Source organism: Hyperolius riggenbachi, chromosome 11 (genome assembly GCF_040937935.1).
Source record: "Hyperolius riggenbachi isolate aHypRig1 chromosome 11, aHypRig1.pri, whole genome shotgun sequence".
In the NCBI taxonomy this organism is placed as follows: domain Eukaryota; kingdom Metazoa; phylum Chordata; class Amphibia; order Anura; family Hyperoliidae; genus Hyperolius; species Hyperolius riggenbachi.
The window spans coordinates 204,855,596-204,874,775 of NC_090656.1; the positions used below are offsets into that span (position 1 = coordinate 204,855,596).

Consider the following 19,180-nt stretch of genomic DNA (forward strand, 5'->3'; position numbering starts at 1 on the left):
TCACTTTGAGTCCAACAGGAGAAAAGCGCAATATAAAGGCTCTGTGTCTTGTCTAAAGGAAGTCGCAGGAAAGCTGTACAGATGCTAAATTATTAGATAACACAAAAAAAAGATTGGACTTTTTTGCGCTTCTTCAAGTATTAAGACTGGAGGAGAGTGAAAGACATATTTGATCTGGAGAAGCTGGACTGTCATTTTTTAGCTGTTAACTGCTGTTAGGTGGCAACAGTTTGCCCTTCTCTCCTGGGCCATATCAGAACATCATGAGGATGCACAAAAAGTTAGAGAATTAGCAATTGTGTAAATACAGCCTATGGTGGACTACATTAACAAGTGTTCTGGTACTGCTCATTATCAACCAACCCCCCCCCCCCCCCCTCCTCCGGACACACACACACGATCACACACCTTCCCCGTTCCCAGTACATTTCATATTCAATGGAACCCTCCAGTCACATATAAAAGCCAGGAAGCTCCCCCTGGTGATGGCGTGTGGCTCATAACTGTGCAGGCGCTGGTTCCTAAGCACGTGAGCACAAGGAAAGCAAGAGTTTTCTTTCACGGCAATGCTCAAAACTCGCACCTGTGCACTTCACAATAGCTTTGCACCGCTCGCAGGAACCTCCAGGTGCCCTGGTTCAAGGGTATTTTAAAAGTCATTTAAAAAGAAGAGGCAGTGTTGGATTGACCTCTCCTGACGCAACAAACCAGTATTGACCTGAAAAAAAGTTTTATTGAAGCAACACGTTTTCGCTGGGTTTCACCCGCTTCTTCACTGTCTTGCAACTTGGCTAATGGGCGTGAGCTCCTGAAATCTATATACAGAATACCATAGACTTTAAAAAGATACCTTATTTGTTTTTTCTCCTGGTTGGACTCAATGGACAGATGTCTTTTTTCAGCCAAACTATGTAACCTTTCAGCAACCTAAAGCTGAGTACACACGTACGATAACGATAGTTCGAAAACGAACGATAACGACAATCGGACCGATAATCATACGCTCCAAATTTTCCAACGATCGTTTTTTTGGACGATATCGACCGTTATCGTTCAATCCGACCGATCCAACCCGGCGGATTTTTTCGAAAGATAATTGTCCAATCGTTGCAGTGTGTACAAAGATCGTCCGATAATGATTATCTGTGGAGTAGTACGCATGTTCTTATTGCCTGTCATAACGTCACTTCCGTTTGCGCACGCACTTTTTTATCGTTCGTCGTTCAGTACTTTATACTTATATCGTTCACGTGTGTACACAATCGTTCATTACGAACGATCTTTTCGGTCTAATTTGAATATCGTGTAAACGTCACGGATCGTTCGTAACGAACGATCTTTATCGGACGTGTATACGAACCTTTAGTCTAGGTTTGCTGGAGCATTTGCGTTCTCTATTCTTATCTAGCCTTAGTAATTCAAACCCAACTGGTATATCAGCCCTGTCACAGCGTTGGGAACTACAATGTCCAGCATACCCGTTCAGCCATGACACTGTCTATAAATCTGGTTCAGGGACACTATGCTCTTTGCATGCTAAAGAATTAAGCGACCCACAACCCAAAAATGTATATAAATAATACAGGTGGAGTATGGCGGTCCGAGTCACTAACTGAAAACTTCTATCTCTATATCTCTCTGCAGCAGTATGCAAAGATGGGAACTCGGGTGCACAGAGACCCCCTATGGCACTAAGGGTGCATACACACATCCAGTTTTGACTGACCTATTTTACCACTTCCATGTGGTATGATGGCCAACAGATATTGAGCAGCCTCTGTAGGAAAGCTCTCACACTACATTCCAGTGGTAAAACTGGGCAATCGTTGGCCAATCGAAATTGGATGTGTAACAACAAAAAATCCAGCTGGGTAGGGGGAAGCCCTGGTAATGAGGTGGGCAGGACCAGGAACCCATGAGAGCAGAGATCTCACCATCCAAGTTGCCGATAACACAGAGAACCCCATTAGATGCTTTATCTCTCTAACCTCCACCGAATATCAGTTCTGGGTGGAGTGCCCCTTAAACAGCCCTGTGCCTCCTAAATGCTGCCACTGGTGCGCGGCATGCTCTGTGGCAGGAAAGGGTTAATGATTTTTCTCACGCGGTGGCGAGAATCGGTGACAACACGCATAGACAATAAGCAGCTTTTTATTAACAAGCTCTAATAGTTTTCACACGCAGCCAGTGGTGGCCTCAGGGCTCAGCATTGTTGGTGATCCGCTCTCTCCTATTATACACACTGCTTGCAGGGACATCTAATAAACTTCTACAAGACCCATAAAAGCTTCAGCTGAACTGTGACTGAGAGCCGAGCACGGGGCTGGGAGCGCACACAGAGCGGAGGGAGACCAGGCGACCAGGAACCAACCGCCAGTTACACACTGCCTGGAGGGGCACCACGGCAACCAGGAACCAACCGCCAGTTACACACTGCCTGGAGGGGCACCGCAGCCACCAGGAACCAACCGCCAGTTACCCACTGCCTGGAGGGGTATCCACTGCAACCAGGATCCAATCGCAAGTTACACACTGCCTGGAGGAGCACCGCGGTGCTCTGCACACTATTGTGTGGCTGTCACCACTACGAGAATCCTACCAATGTCATCACACCACACAGAACACAACCACGTCCCAAGTACATCCCCTTCCCATATCATTCTCCTATCAATCAGTAGTGTTGATTCAAAAAAGCTTACATATTTTTCACCCAGAGTTACAGATTGCCAGGCAAGCTCATGTTAATCCAGAACTCCTAGAAGTGTATTTTTTTGTTCACCTTAACTGCAATGGTGCGCACACACTGCTGACTTATGTCGCCTTGGGTGACTTCGCTGGTCCGACCTGAACAGACGTGTCAACTGTGTAGCAGATGACGTGTTCTGTTGTTATGCAGGGGAGGGCGAAGGGATAGCGAAGCGGCGTGTGCATGATGTCAGGCGGCAGGCAAGGGAGCGGCATCTTCAAATAGGTTGGCTGTCACGTCAGGTGAGTCGATCTGCCAGATGGTTCATTTGTGGGACAGGCGGTTGGGGGCCATGTACATGTGTACATTGCCCCTAACCACCTACCGCACAAACAGCTGTGGCGGTCGTTATTGGCCGCCTCAGTCAACTGTGGGTATGGGCCTTAAAGAGGAACACCAGTGAAAATAAGGTAATAAAAAAAATTGCTTCATTTTTACAATAATTATGTATAAATGATTTAGTCAGTGTTTGCCCTTTGTAAAATCTTTTAAATCCCTGATTTACATTCTGACATTTATTACATGGTGACATTTTTACTGTTGGCAGGTGATGTAGCTGCTGCATGCTTTTTTGGCAGTTGGAAACAGATGTAAACCGCTATTTCCCACAATGCAGCAAGGTTCCCAGACAGGAAACTGCCAGGAGTATGTATTCAAGAGTTTCTTGTGGGAGGGGTTTCACCACAATATCAATCATACAGAGCCCCCTGATGGTCTGTTTGTGAAAAGGAATAGATTTCTCATGGGAAAGGGGGTATCAGCTACTGATTGGGATAAAGTTCAATTCTTGGTCGGAGTTTCTCTTTACGGAGAACTAACCATGATATAAACAAATAAGGAGGGATAATTCATGAAATAAATAGATAAGGAGATATAAATCAGGAGTTGAGGCAAATAAAGACAGATAAACCATGAGTTGTCAGTTAAGGAGAGATAAATCATGAGCTAAGCCATGTAAGGCGAGATAAATTGCGAGTTAATAAGAAAGGTAAGATAATTCAACAGCAGTTTTGCAATATAGCCCCATTATGTTCTCTACCAACGACATGGAAGATGGCCAAAATTAAAGTGCCTCCCGTTGGAGGTGCCACATACTGCTTAAGTATAATGAATTTACTTCCGTCCATTCTCATGACTCATCTCTGCCCCCCCCCCCCCCCCCAATGACTCATCATACTTTACCCTTGTCTTCCCAACTCCATAACATCTCAACTTTTACCTGTTCTCCATGATAGCTATCTCTAGTGATGGTTATGTCTTGGAGAACTCATGGAGAAACATGTCATCAGTTTGCTCAGGACTCAGGTGATAGATATGTAAGTCTCTGATTTGCTAGTCATGATCATGTAGCAGTGGCTGGAAAGTGTACTGGTTAAGGGCTCTGCCTTTGACATGGGAGACCAGGGTTCGAATCCTGGCTAGGTCAAGTACCTATTCAGTAAGGAGTTCAATGCAAGACTCCCTAATACTGCAGGGTGGCCTCTTGAGCGCGTCCCAGTGGCTGCAGCTCTTGAGCACTTTGAGTCCGACAGGAGAAAAGCGCTATACAAATGTTCGGATTATTATGTGCAAAGCAGGATGTGTTCACAGAAAAACAGAGCTTTGCAAATGTATCAGCTGATCAAACAAATCGCATGCTTCTCCATGAGTCCTCCTAGACATGACCCTCACTAGCTAACTCTATTCCATCACTGAGAACATCCTCAGCTCTTCACTATTCCATCATATTATCCTGACGACTTTATTCTATCACTTACTCCACCACAGTAACCCAACTGCCACCTCTTCTCCATCTTAGTTATCTCTATTTATTCTGCCATTTTCTCTAACATAGTATCCCGATTTCGTCTCCTTCCTCTTCTGATCATTTTTTGCATTCTATCACTAGTATATTAATCTTTATCTTCTAACGTTCATCAATCCATTTTTTCCATTATACTATCATCCCTCCATCGCCTCCCTCTACTCATTGGCTGCAACTCAGTAAGCATTATCGCATTCAGTAATGCAGAAAACAGCTGATTTTACCAGGGCTGTGGAGTTGGAGTTGAGGAGTCTGAGCCATTTTGGGGTACCTGGAGTTGGAGGTTTCATAAACTGAGGAGTCTGAGTCGGAATTTGATGATTTTTGTACCCACTCCATAGCTATACAACGGTTGTGGAGTAGGAGTTGGAGCAATTTTGGGTACCGGGAGTCGAAGTTGGAGTCAGTGGTTTCATAAACTGAGTAGTCGGATGATTTTTGTACTGACTCCACAGCCCTGGATTTTACTGAACAGCTTGTAAAATGCTATGGTAATTCACTAAAGATGTTGCTGCACTGAAAAGTAGAAATGACCGACTAAGGAGGTAAATTACCGACTTGTGCAGTAAAGACCGTAAAGAAGAAATGTCAAGAAATGTAAATTCAAAAAGATTAGAGCATTCTGTAAAACAAGTAAAAACCTCTGTATTTAACCTCTTGACGCCCAGCTAATGCCGATTGGCGTAAACTAGTCGTCTGCGGGTTTCCATGGAAACGCCGGCCTTTCCATGTCCGTTCACGGAGGGCGTCTCCATGAACAGCTGGAGAGCCACCGATCGCGGCTCGCCGGCAAAATGTAAACACGCGGGGAAGAAATCCCCGCTGTTTACATCATACGGTGCTGCTGCACAGCAGCGCCGTAAGGCAGATCGGCGATCCCCGGCCTCTGATTGGCCGGGGATCGCCGGCCTATGATATCCTGAAGCCTATCCTTCAATGTGCAGGACGGATATCCGTCCTGCGCAGATCACAGGGGGAGGGAGAGGGACGGAGCGCAGAGAACGCTGCGGAGGGGGGCTTTGAAGAGCCCCCCTGCAAAGTGCTGCAAGCCGGAGGCGATCAGACCCCCTCAGCAGGACATCCCCCTAGTGGGGAAAAAAGGGGGTAAGTCTGATCGCCCTGGCATAATCCTGATCTGTGCTGCGGGCTGGAGAGCCCACGCAGCACAGATCAGACAGAAATCCACTGGTCGTCAAGTGGTTAACACCAGCCTGTAGCTGTCGATAACTAGCGATCAGCATGCAGTAAAATTGACAAACTAAAGCAGACAGCCAATAGGAAGAGCTACCTGGTGCTGCTACTCACCCCATTTGATTAGATGCACTGTTGGATGGGACATCAGAAAGGAGAAAAAAACACAAGAGCAGGAATAGGAAACATTCAAAGAGGCTTTTTTGTATCTATTTAGATGTGCAGATCGATACTGATACACAGAAGAGGGCCATCATGTACATCTAAAGGGATGCAGAAAGCTTTTTACTCTAGTAAGCGGTCACACAGGGACGGCTAATGCAGACCACTTGTAGGAGCTGGTGAGACTTCTACATTACCGAGAATATCTTTTGGTGTATTACCGAACTATTACCGCATGTGTGGAAATCTTAGTGAATTTGGAGACAAAGTCCAAAATACCGAACGTGGTATTTTTTGTTACCAAACAGCCTTACTGAATTGAAGCCATTGTATTATTTATCATCAACAGCTACAGTCACATGTGTAACCAATCTCCTGATGCATAGCCTGTCCATTACTTCATGTCATAAAATATAATACATTCACTTCTATGCATTCCATTCATTATTCTATCAGCCTTCACACTACCTACAACTCATTTTACAGTACAGTGCACCATGACAAATCTGTCCTCGTTTATGTAACCTATGCAGTCAATCCTTTCATCACTTATTCAATCATTCTGTTATCCCTCATTTCTCTATTCTCAAATACATCCCTGTAGTATTACTCCCTATCAACAATATATACTAACCTTCCCATGCCGTCATGCCTACCATTATCCAGTCCTGATTCCTCTGTTCTTCCCATCCTTCCACCCATCACTCCATCCAATGTACCAACATCCCTACCTAGCTCCTCCCATCATTCAATCCTGATTCCTCTGTTCTTACCAACCTTCCACCCATCACTCCATCCTGTGTACCAACATCCCTACCTGGCTCCTCCCATCATCCAATCCTGATTACTCTGTTCTTCCCAACCTTCCACCCATCACTCCATCCTGTGTACCAACATCCCATCCTAGCTCCTCCCATCATCCAATCCTGATTACTCTGTTCTTCCCAACCTTCCACCCATCACTCCATCCTGTGTACCAACATCCCTTCCTAGCTCTTCCCATCATCCAATCCTGATTACTCTGTTCTTCCCAACCTTCCACTCATCACTCCATCCTGTGTACCAACATCCCTTCCTAGCTCCTCCCATCATCCAATCCTGATTACTCTGTTCTTCCCAACCTTCCACCCATCACTCCATCCTGTGTACCAACATTCCTTCCTAGCTCCTCCCATCATCCAATCTTGATTACTCTGTTCTTCCCAACCTTCCACCCATCACTCCATCCTGTGTACCAACATCCCTTCCTAGCTCCTCCCATCATCCAATCCTGATTACTCTGTTCTTCCCAACTTTCCAAACATCATTCCATCCTGTGTACCAACATCCCTTCCTAGCTCCTCCCATCATCCAATCCTGAATCCTCTATTCTTCCCAACCTTCCACCCATCATTCCATCCTGAGTACCAACATATCTATCTAGCTCCTCCCATCATCCAATCCTGATTCCTCTGTTCTTCCCAACCTTCCACCCATCATTCCATCCTGAGTACCAACATCCCTATCTAGCTCCTCCCATTATCCAATCCTGATTCCTCTGTTCTTCCCAACTTTCCAAACATCATTCTATCTTGTGTAACAACATCCCTTCCTAGCTCCTCCCATCATCCAATCCTGATTCCTCTGTTCTTCCCAACCTTCCACCCATCATTCCATCCTGAGTACCAACATCCCTATCTAGCTCTTCCCATTATCCAATCCTGATTCCTCTGTTCTTCCCAACTTTCCAAACATCATTCTATCTTGTGTACCAACATCCCTTCCTAGCTCCTCCCATCATCCAATCCTGATTCCTCTGTTCTTCCCAACCTTCCACCCATCATTCCATCCTGAGTACCAACTACCAACATCCCTTCCTAGCTCCTCCCATCATCCAATCCTGAATCCTCTGTTCTTCCCAACTTTCCACCCATCATTCCATCCTGTGTACGAACATCCCTTCCTAACTCTTCCCATCATCCAATCCTGATTCCTTTGTTCTTTCCAAACTTCCACCAATCATTTTATCCTTACATAGTTACATAGCTATTTTGGTTGGAGAAAAAAAAATCTGTCCATCAAGTCCAAACAGGAAAAAAAACAAACACCATCCTGAACCTGCAAATATCCCAGTTGATCCAGGGGAAGGCAAAGAGCCTTACAAGGCCAGGGCCAGTTCCTTCCCAACTCCAGATGGCAGTCAGATAAATCCCTGGATCAACACTCCAGGGAACTACCTAATAATTATAGCCGTGGATGTCCATCAATGCAGGCAAAGCATCCAAGCCCTCTTTAAATGCAAATATAGAGTTTGCCATTACAACTTCCTGAGGTAATTCCAACATCCCTTCCTGACTCCTCCCATCATCTAACCATGACCTTTCTGTTCTTCCCAACCTTCCTCCCATCATTCCATCTAGTGTATCAACATCTCTTCCTTGCTCCTCCCATCATCTCATCCAGACCTTCATCATCCAATCCTGCCTCCTCCCATCATTCCATCCAGACCATCATCATCTAAACCTGCCTTCTCCCATCATCAACTGCAGCCTCCTCATCATCATTCTGTCCTGCCTCTTATCACCCCATCCTGCTTCCCATCATTTCATCCTCTTCCCCATCATCCTATCCTGCCTCCCATCTTTCTATCCTGCCTCCCATCTTTCTATCCTGCCTCCCATCATTCCATCCTGCCTCTCTTCGTTACATCCTCTTCCCCATCATCCCATCCCGCTTCCCATCATCCCATCCTGCCTCCCATCTTTCTATCCTGCCTCCCATCATTCCATCCTGCCTCTCTTCGTTACATCCTCTTCCCCATCATTTCATCCTGCCTCCCATCATGCCATCCGCTTCCCCATTATGCCATCCATTTCATCCTCTTCCCCATCATCACATCCTGCCTCCCATCATTCCATCCTGCCTCCCATCGTTACATCGTCTTCCCCATCAGCCCATCCTGCCTCCGATCATTCCATCCTCTTCCCCATCATCACATCCTCTTCCCCATCATCCCATCTTGCCTCCCATCATCCCATCTTGCCTCCCATCATCCCATCTTGTCTCCCATCATCCCAACCTCTTCCCCATCATCCCATCCTGCCTCCCATCATCCTATCTTGCCTCCCATCATTCCATCCTGTCTCCCATCATCCCATCCTCTTCCGCATCATTCCATCCTGCCTACCATCATCCTATCTTGCCTCCCATCATCCCATCCTGCATCCCATAATTCCACTCTGCCTCCCATCATCCCATCCTGCATCCCATCATCCCATCCTGCCTCCCATCCTCTTCCCCTTCATTTCATCCCTGCCCCTAATCATCTTATCCTCCCTGCAAACCTCCGATCCTGCCTCATATCATTCCATTCCTTGCACCTACATGCCGCTCTTACCGTTTCCCCATCTGTAGTTGTCACACTTTGTTCCCTTTTCCTCTGGTTCTGATGTTACATCTTAATTCCTTCCATCCTCTCAGCTCACACGTTTCTCTCTGTGTTCCTCGTTCCCGAATTTCACACTTTCACCATCATATATCATTTACATAACATACTTTCCTCACCGCCTCACTTTATTCCTACACAGCCAAAATCCTCCAGTCCATAAATCTCAGCAGGTGAATCTAGTCAGAGCCCACTACAGACTGGCATCACTCCGGCAATGCCGTATATTGCCAGTATGGAGGCCGAACATGTAGTATGGAGGCCAAACGACAGCCAAAAATTAACATCTCATTTACCAGCCGAGGAAGCTAACAGCCCACTTACACGAGGAATGTGCAAACACAACTACAGAAACACAAATATCCAGCATAGCAATAAATATATAGACAGTAACGGTGAACAGGAGCCAGAAATTCAAATTTGCACACACACACAGACAAGGATATGTAGAAAGATAGATAAATAGATAGATTTTCGAGAATTCTTTTTTTTTTACTTTTGTAGTGTTTTAGTTTTTTCCTTAAATGTATAAAAACAAAAAATGTGCATGTATAATATAGTGAATTACATTATCCTTTACACAATAATTCTTTGTACACGAGCCTCCATTACAACAATTTAAATATAGTATTTGGAGAATTTACTATTTAGCAATTCTAAAATAATATATATATATATATATATATATATATATATATATATATATATATATATATATATATATATATATATATATATATATATATATAATATATACATATATACATAGCTCTTACACAAAATAACTTAAATCCTGCTATTTGCCTGGATTTTTGCCTAACAGAACGTCAGCTAATTTACACTGCATGTTTTGCGATCGGAGCTCTCCCGTTATTCTGTAGCTGTACGGTTGGAAAAATCATATTCGTACGACGCTGGGTAATATTCTCCCATCTGTAATCTCCGACACATAGAAAATGTTTATTTCAGCCACAAATAAACACCTCTCTGGCATCCGCTCCCCCTTTGCCACCCCATCACCACCGGCATACAAGCATTAAAACAATCCCCCCCCCCCCCACAACAGACCCCTAAATTCAGAGGCAAATTTCAGCATTATCAGCACAGAACAATCTGTAAAGCCTGCGTTATCTGACATCGATGTAACGGCACAAAATACCTGCAGCTCTGGCTGCGCACGTGAGGGAACTTCTGCTTGCTGGGGCTTATTAACCTCTTCACCACCATAGCACCACCCAATCCAGAATAAGCCTTCATAACGGGGGGTTATGCTTCCTAAAGGCCTTCATACGCACTGACGCTACGCTCGGAAAAACATATATAATGAACCTCTCTGTTATCGCCGCATAACGTTTGCGGAACACTTCAACCGGTTATCTAACAACCCTTCTGTTTTATGCTTTTTTTTTCCAGTTATGAATAATATTTTTGTATACAAAGCAGAGCTTTTAAAATCAGGAGAAGTCAATCAACAAGCTACAAAAAAAATGTATCCACGTCTCAGAAGGCCCTGAGCACAAGAGCTGGCAATCTGAAGAGTGCATGTGTTTTGTTTTTTTGCCCTAAAATACCCCTGAATCCCCCCCCCCCCCCCCCCTTCCTTCTCAGCAGAGTCCTCAGAATAATTCCCCATTGCCTAGATGAGAATAAAGCATTCAGCTCTTTAGTAGAGGTGACAGGTCCGTGCTGCACGATAAGAAGCCATTGACCCTGTGGCTTTATTTGCAATATTTTAACACGTTCCCCGCATCCCTGCAATGTGCCTGAGGGTCGGGGGGAACGGTTAATGAAGCGCACAGGCTGGTGATCTCTTTAGGAAGCACATTAAGGCCAGCAGAAGCCAGTGGCGTACAGAGAAGGCGACATACCTAGAATGTAAAGTCCTTTGTGCTCAGCTGATCCTAAAAGGTTCCCCTGCCGAGCCGAGAATTGCTGCGCATTCCCCGCTGAAGATGGATCGCGACTGCTTTACGTTCATTAGCTGGGAGTTCTGACAAGCCTCGAGTGTCCCTAGCCTTCCTCCTGGCGGGCGACTTCCAGCCCGGAACCCGCAAATGACAAACTTCTGCCACTCCAAAAAATTCAGCTGGCCACCAAAGAAAAACAGGAAAATAACCTCTAAGCGCCTGTTCGACAATTCTCAACAATTCCCAGCCTCGCCTGAAAATGCCTTCGCCGACCGCGCTCGCTGCAAAATAATACAACTGGCCGCTTCCCAGCACCCCAGAAAATAATGTTACCTGACCGCATTCAGCCTCAACAGACAAAAAGAAATAATCATAATAAAAAAATTTCCACCATCACCACCAACCTCACTCGGTCACCGGCAAAATAATATTCTGACCACACTAAGAGTCACCAGACGAAATAACACCACTGCTGTCAATAGAAAACACAAAGGCCTCCACAAACAACTCAATTCTTCATCTTTTTATTATCACGTGTCGCAAATAACCCCGAGTAACATTTGCGGTCAAATGAGACAAGCTTTTTCCTCTACGATATTTAAGATCTTTCATTTTTTTTTCCTCTCTAAGCTAACAAAAAAAATGGGCAGCTTTGTATTCTCTCTTTGCCATCCCTGTAACTTCTATTCTAAATTTGACTCCACAGTTGAAGTCGTTGAACGGGGCTAATTCTGAATAGAGCCTATTGAGAAGAGGACACACAAGCATAGCCCAGTTTAGCAATGGATACAATCTGCTGAATTGGCAGGCTAATTTTAAATGTGGCATTTTGGAGCCCCTCGGAGAGGCAGTGCCACCTTACCTTATGAGGGAACTTCCAGTTGAGCAACTGTTCAAAACAAAATACCACAAGGGGATCAACTTCAACCAGGCCAGGCCCAGCCAACAGATTGTTTTACTGAGGGCCCTTCTTCAGTCCGCACAAGAATGCCTCCCAACTTATAGAGACGTCTACAGCCAAGGCACTCTCTCCTCCCGGGTCCTGCTGTTTGCTGCTGGCGGTCTTACCTTCACAGGAGGGCCTGACACCTAGCAAAATACAAATCCCTAAATAATTTTTTCAGATCGGAAGAGGATCCTTCAGCACCTTATGGAGAATTCTCATCCTCTGCCACTTCAGGCTATGAAATAATAACCCTCGCAGTTTACATAATAAATCTGTAGATATTGCAACATGTCGCCCAATCACTGCAGATATGTCGTGCTTTCAGGGGGGAAGACAGTTGCAGACGCACACACAGCCTGGCATGCTCTATAATCGTGTTACAGAAGAGACACAAAAGTTAAAGTATTTACCACATGAGGGAACGCTGTTAATGATAATAATTAGGGTAATAAATAATAAATCGTAAGAGGGGATATGGAAGGGGGGAGCAGGCCCTATGAGTGACACAATACACATGTTATTGATACAGTACAGAATACCCCCCCCCCCCCCCCTTCCGGCCTTTCTGCTGTGAGGTCTGCGTTTAGGAACCTCCCTGAGGAGAGGGTTAATCTATAGACCCCAGGCCTCTGCCCCAGCAGCCACAAGTCCCCGGCCCCCCCGCCTCGCTATTGTCCTCAGAAAACCTGAGGAATAAAGAGTGAGCAGAAGGCATCAGATAGCGCAGGGCTGGGCCCCGGTGCACCCTATTGTTGGGCGATGAAGGGACCTATAATTTGATCAGTCCACCGACACAGCACAGCAATACACTGCAGCCCTACAGATACATTCAGCACAGCATCCATGCACCAGGCTAGGCGTGAAATATTCCTGCAACGTACAGAAATGTGGCCTTGGGCTATGTTCCTTCTGACATGTGACAAGACGCATTTAGGTCATATATGTTTATTATTATTACTGCTATTTTTATTATTATTACTGTTATTAATTAGTAGGAGATAAGAAGCTATTACACCCAGTTAACCAGATCTGCTAAACTGACAGTCCTCCCTCACCTGAGCTTGGTGTAATATTCCTGCCTGACCTCACCTGAGGAGGACCTGTCATATACAAGGGGACACAAGGTGCCACCTGATTTAAACAAGCAATACAACATTATTGCAGACAGGGGAAAATAGTCAAAATCAGAACCGAGAATAGCAAAAACAAGCCCCCCTGAGCTCCCCAACAACAACACAGGAGATAAATGAGCAGAGGAACAATCCAGCAGAGGCACAGCAGTGATTGCAGCATGGTGTGGAGGGAGGGGTGGAAGCGTGGATGGATGGGTGGATTGAGGGGGTGGGGGGCTCTCGCACTTACTGTGGCGGAGGCTCCTGCAGGGCGCACAGCGGGGAGCAGTGAAGGGGTGACAGTCGGTCAGTCGGTGGCTCTCTTGATGGGCGCTCTATGGATGCAGCATTCCCGGCAGATCATTCTCCATGGCCAGCACTGGCAGCTCACAGCAGCTCCATCCCGGAGCCACAACACACAAATGCACTTCGCGTTTTTTATCATGTCAAGTTGGGCTGAGATGAAAGTTTCAGCAGAACTTTGTGCTGCGGCTTCTGCTGGGGAGATAATGCTGCCGCCAGCGGAGAATAGCGCGCCCTCTGCTTCCCCCCGGCGGCCGAGCCCGGGACTGCAGCTTCTCCGGAGCGGAGAGGGGCACCCGGGAGAGAGGGGGCGGCACGTGGAGGGGCACCTGTCTGTCCGGGGCTGATTGCCCTGCTGGAGGGGGCGACACTGGGGTCTGTTAACACTTTCGGCTGCCCTGCTGACACCCAGAGAAGAAAGAAGTAGAGCTTTGCGGAGACTTAACCCGCTGTGTGCCAGGCTCCTCCCCTGATACCAGGCTTAACCCTCTCAGTCCTGGCAGATGCCGCTACATGATGTGGGCAGTAGGGAGGAGAACGGCGTAATGCTTCTATGGAGCAGGCTGGCAAAGGGGCTTATAATGGAAGACCCCTGGGGTTGTCTCAGGGGGTGCTGGGCTTTCTTCTTAGGAAGGTAACAAGAGACACGGATAACTAAATGGGGATATACGGGTGGGGGATACTAAGATGGAATACCAAGAGTGGGGAATACAAAAAGACGCCCCAATAATGAGGGTCATACAGGAGGGGTCTCCAACAAAAAAGGAAAAGAGGAACGTTCAGGAGGGGGCACCAAAATGTGCGGTATACAGGAAGCGGTATACAAGATGGGGCATCCACAATCAGGGTACACTAGAAGGAAGGAAAACCAAGAATATGGGGTATGTATTGAAAGAGACTCCAATATTGCGGGATGTACAGTAAAGGGCATCAATAATGGGGGACATACAGGAGGGCATCAATAATGGGGGACATACAGGAGGGCATCAATAATGGGGGACATACAGGAGGGCATCAATAATGGGGGACATACAGGAGGGCATCAATAATGGGGGACATACAGGAGAGGGCATCAATAATGGGGGACATACAGGAGGGCATCAATAATAAGGGACATACAGGAGAGGGCATCAATAATGGGGGACATACAGGAGGGCATCAATAATGGGGGACATACAGGAGGGCATCAATAATGGGGGACATACAGGAGAGGGCATCAATAATGGGGGACATACAGGAGGGCATCAATAATGGGGGACATACAGGAGGGCATCAATAATGGGGGACATACAGGAGAGGGCATCAATAATGGGGGACATACAGGAGAGGGCATCAATAATGGGGGACATACAGGAGGGCATCAATAATGGGGGACATACAGGAGGGCATCAATAATGGGGGACATACAGGAGGGCATCAATAATGGGGGACATACAGGAGAGGGCATCAATAATGGGGGACATACAGGAGAGGGCATCAATAATGGGGGACATACAGGAGAGGGCATCAATAATGGGGGACATACAGGAGAGGGCATCAATAATGGGGGACATACAGGAGAGGGCATCAATAATGGGGGACATACAGGAGAGGGCATCAATAATGGGGGACATACAGGAGGGCATCAATAATGGGGGACATACAGGAGAGGGCATCAATAATGGGGGACATACAGGAGAGGGCATCAATAATGGGGGACATACAGGAGAGGGCATCAATAATGGGGGACATACAGGAGAGGGCATCAATAATGGGGGACATACAGGAGAGGGCATCAATAATGGGGGACATACAGGAGGGCATCAATAATGGGGAGCATACAGGAGAGGGCATCAATAATGGGGGACATACAGAAGAGGGCATGAATTATGGGGGAATATAGGAAAGGGCATTAATAATGAGGGCATCAATAATGGGGGGTATACAGGAGAGGGCATCAATTATTAGGGTATATAGGGGACGGTATAAATAATGGGAGGTATAGAGAACATGGCATCAATTATGGGGTATACAGTAGAGGGCACCAGTATTGGACGTACAGTAGGGAATCGGTAATGGTGGGCGTACTGTGGTGGTGTATGGGATCAGTATTGAAGACATAGGGGAGGGGGGGGGCAGGGCAAGGGGCACAGGAATCAATGAAGGGGGTGACAAAAGTCGAAAGGAAGATGAAAGGGGGGGGGGCTTTTGGAAAGGGTTGGGGGCACAAGAAAGGGGCTAAGTGGGAGCAGGAAGATGGTGACATGGGAGTGGAGATCAAAACATGGAGAGGGAGGAGGGCATGACTGCAAGGAGGGGCATAAGACAGAGAGACTCAGGAGAGAGTGGCAAATAAGGAGGCACAGGGGAGAGGCCACAGAAGGGAGGCACAGGAGAGAGTTGCAAAGAGGGATGCACAAGAGAGAGGCCACAGAAGGGAGGCACAGGAGAGAGGGGCAAAGAAGGAGGCACAAGAGAGGCCACAGAAGGGAGGCACATGGGGAAAGGACACAGAAGGGAAGGACAGGATGCACAAGAGAGGGGCACAGAAGGGAGGCACAGGAGAGAGTGGCAAAGAAGGAGGCACAAGAGAGAGGGGCAAAGAAGGAGGCACAAGAGCGGCCACAGAAGGGAGGCACATAAGTGGGCACATGGGGAATGGACAGAAGGGAAGGACAGGATGCACCGGAGAGGGGCACAGAAGAGTTGTCACAGGAAGGAGGCACATGAGAGGCAGCACAAAAGGGAGGCACAGGAGAGGGGTCACATAAGGGAGGCACAGAAGAAGGGGCACAGGTGAGGGGGGGAAGGGACACAGAAGGGAGGCAGGTGAGAGGGGGCACAGGAGAAAGGGCACAGAAAGGGGGCAAATGAGAAAAGCATTGGAAAGGGGGCAGAAGAGTTAGGTGATATCAGAGAGATACAGGAGAAATGGAGAGATGCACAGGAGAATAGGGCATGGGAAAGCACTGTACAGGGGACACATGAGTGAGGCACAGGAAAGAGAGAAACACAACAGAGAAATAAAAGAGAGGAGAGCACGAGAGAAGTACAGGAGATAAGGGGGGGGGGGGGGGGGGGGGAGGGGGGGGGGATTAGAGAGGTACAGAGCAGAGAAGCACAGGAGAAAGTGGCCCAGAACAGGGGTGCACCTGGGAGAGGGAGACACAGGAGAGAGGGACACACCAGAGAAGTATAAAGGGAGGCACATGTTAGGGCCACAGGGAGAGACTCGGAGGTGGAGGGAGGGTACATGAAAGAGGTATAAAAAAAGGGGCCACAAGACAGAGACGGGCACATGGGAGAGGTACAAGAAAGGGGTGCACGAGAGAAAGGGGAATATGAGTGGGGTACAGGAGAGGGGGTGGCGAGAGAGTGATAGAGGAGAGGGTGCACATTATAGCGCTGCGGGACAGGGGGGCACAGAGGAGATGGCATTCCAGAGGCACCGTACAGGTGGCGGCTGGCAGTGTGTGTTGGGTACTGGAAAGGACAGAGACGTGGAGGGAAGGGAGGGGGCATTTGAGAGGGGCAAGTGAGGGGGTTTACCTGTGGCACGGGGGCAGTGCGAGAAGGATCACAAGGGGGCAGGTGGGGACAGCAGGGTAAATAAGTAAGCAAAGGGTACCACTTGCAATTAGAGGGGAAGGGGCAGGAATCACTGGTGCAAACACAGGGGGCAGGTGGGCGCTTTATGGGCAATAATAATGGGCAGAACCTGTCACTGGGTGCGGGGCACTTATGCGGGGCTAGGGGACAACGTACCCACCTCCCATTACCCCAAACCTCCAAACAATCCTATGCTATCAGCATCCCAAGAGGGGCACCTGCCCCCCCCCCCCCCCTCCATCAAAAGCCCAGCATCGTCCGTCCACCCGATAATTGTACCGACACACACGGCTCATCGCGTGGCCGATGGCATCCTCTGAACGCAATGCAGAAATAACAACCATACATCGCGAACAAAGACAAAACTGCCGAAGTTGGGAAACAAAAAAATGACGATCAGACACCCACATTTCCGGATTTGCTTGTCGAATTCCACGATTATCGGTGCGATTCCCCCATCAGGCAGGGAGGAGATCGAAAGTGAAAATTCGGCGATTGTGGAGGAAAAAAATGAAGAATCGAGTGCAGACGAATTCATAATTTACAAATTCCTCCGATCTATATCTGCGGGTGTGTGTCTGAATATATATACTGCAATGTATATAATAATACCATCATAGAATTCCACATCCACACACAGGCGGGTCTCACTGCAAATTCTGAACGACGGAGACATTTTTGACGTAAAAACTCTTTTTTTTTTTTTTTTTGCGCCACATATTAAAAAAAAATAAAAAATTATATATATATATATATATATATATATATATATATATATATATATATATATATATATATATATATGTATATATATATATATATATATATATATATATATATAATTTGCATTTATTTTTTTCACAAACAAACAGCAAGGATGGGCATTGAAGCGAATAGTATATGCTCTGTAACGTCATATATACACTTTCTAATATACACTGCGTGAAACGGTATAGTGTGTATAAGATGGAATAAAATGGAGTTATAGAATAAGGCGATTATAATATACCATGTATAGTGGAACATATAATACACGCAGACATTTTAAAATTCTCCAGAGGTTATTGCAGTATATAATGCGCTGGACGTAATGGACAGTGGGGTGAGTATAGGCATGATGGCAACTTTACAGAGAGGTGAGTATAGGATGCAGTGCAGGGAGTGAGCTATATGACGATCTGTATAATTAATATATGATGCACAGGTATTGCAACAATATACAGCGAAGCATTATACTGTAATAAATGTACTGGAGACTGTGATATATAATACAGACATAACAGTCATAAATATATAACGTGCAGCCAATTATACACTCTGATATATATATAAATATATATATATATATATATATATATATATATATATATATATATATATATATATATATATATATATATGCACAGACGGCATACCAATGAATAATGAGGCGATCAGAATGTATAAGATATACGATGGGATATGATATATACTGTATGTATACATCACCATGCTATATGTGAGCCACTACACTATACCAGCAGATTAGCTCCGATTGATATATAGCATGATGTATAGCATGCACTGTAGCTAGTACGATCTAAAATGTTCTATGTGATATATAATTCGCAAACATTGCAGCAATGCACAGTAAGGTGACTGTAAGATAATGTTTTGTAGGAGGCCATATATAACATATAGACTATATGCCCCACGATGTAATATATAATGCAGAGGCATAATGGCAATGTATACTGATTAGCAATGTATGTAGGGAGGTGATTATGGTGTGTAATACACGGTGGAAGTTGAAGTATATCATACTGTGGGATATACGACCGGCTATGAAATATAATATGCACAAGTAATTATACATATTAGATAGTTACACTCAGATACTTCTATATGAAGTGCACAGACTATGTGTCAGGTATATACAGTTGTCAGGTATGTTACTGTGCAATATACAGTTGTCAAGTATGTTACTGTGCAATATACAGTTGTCAGGTACACTATTG

General features: G+C 46.1%; 1 protein-coding gene across 10 annotated transcripts in view; it reads right to left on the bottom strand.

The window, feature by feature from the left end:
- Positions 1 to 19,180, bottom strand: part of SOX6 (SRY-box transcription factor 6) — a 605,164-nt gene that overhangs the window by 554,270 nt on the left and 31,714 nt on the right. For 7 of the 10 annotated variants that reach the window (XM_068260639.1, XM_068260638.1, XM_068260635.1 and 4 more), the window contains exon 1: positions 13,543 to 13,783. The exons of the other annotated variants lie outside the window; for them this stretch is intronic. The gene's annotated coding sequence lies outside the window, so the exon portion shown is untranslated. Of the gene's footprint in view, positions 1 to 13,542; positions 13,784 to 19,180 lie in introns of those variants that run through there. 10 annotated transcript variants of the gene reach the window in all.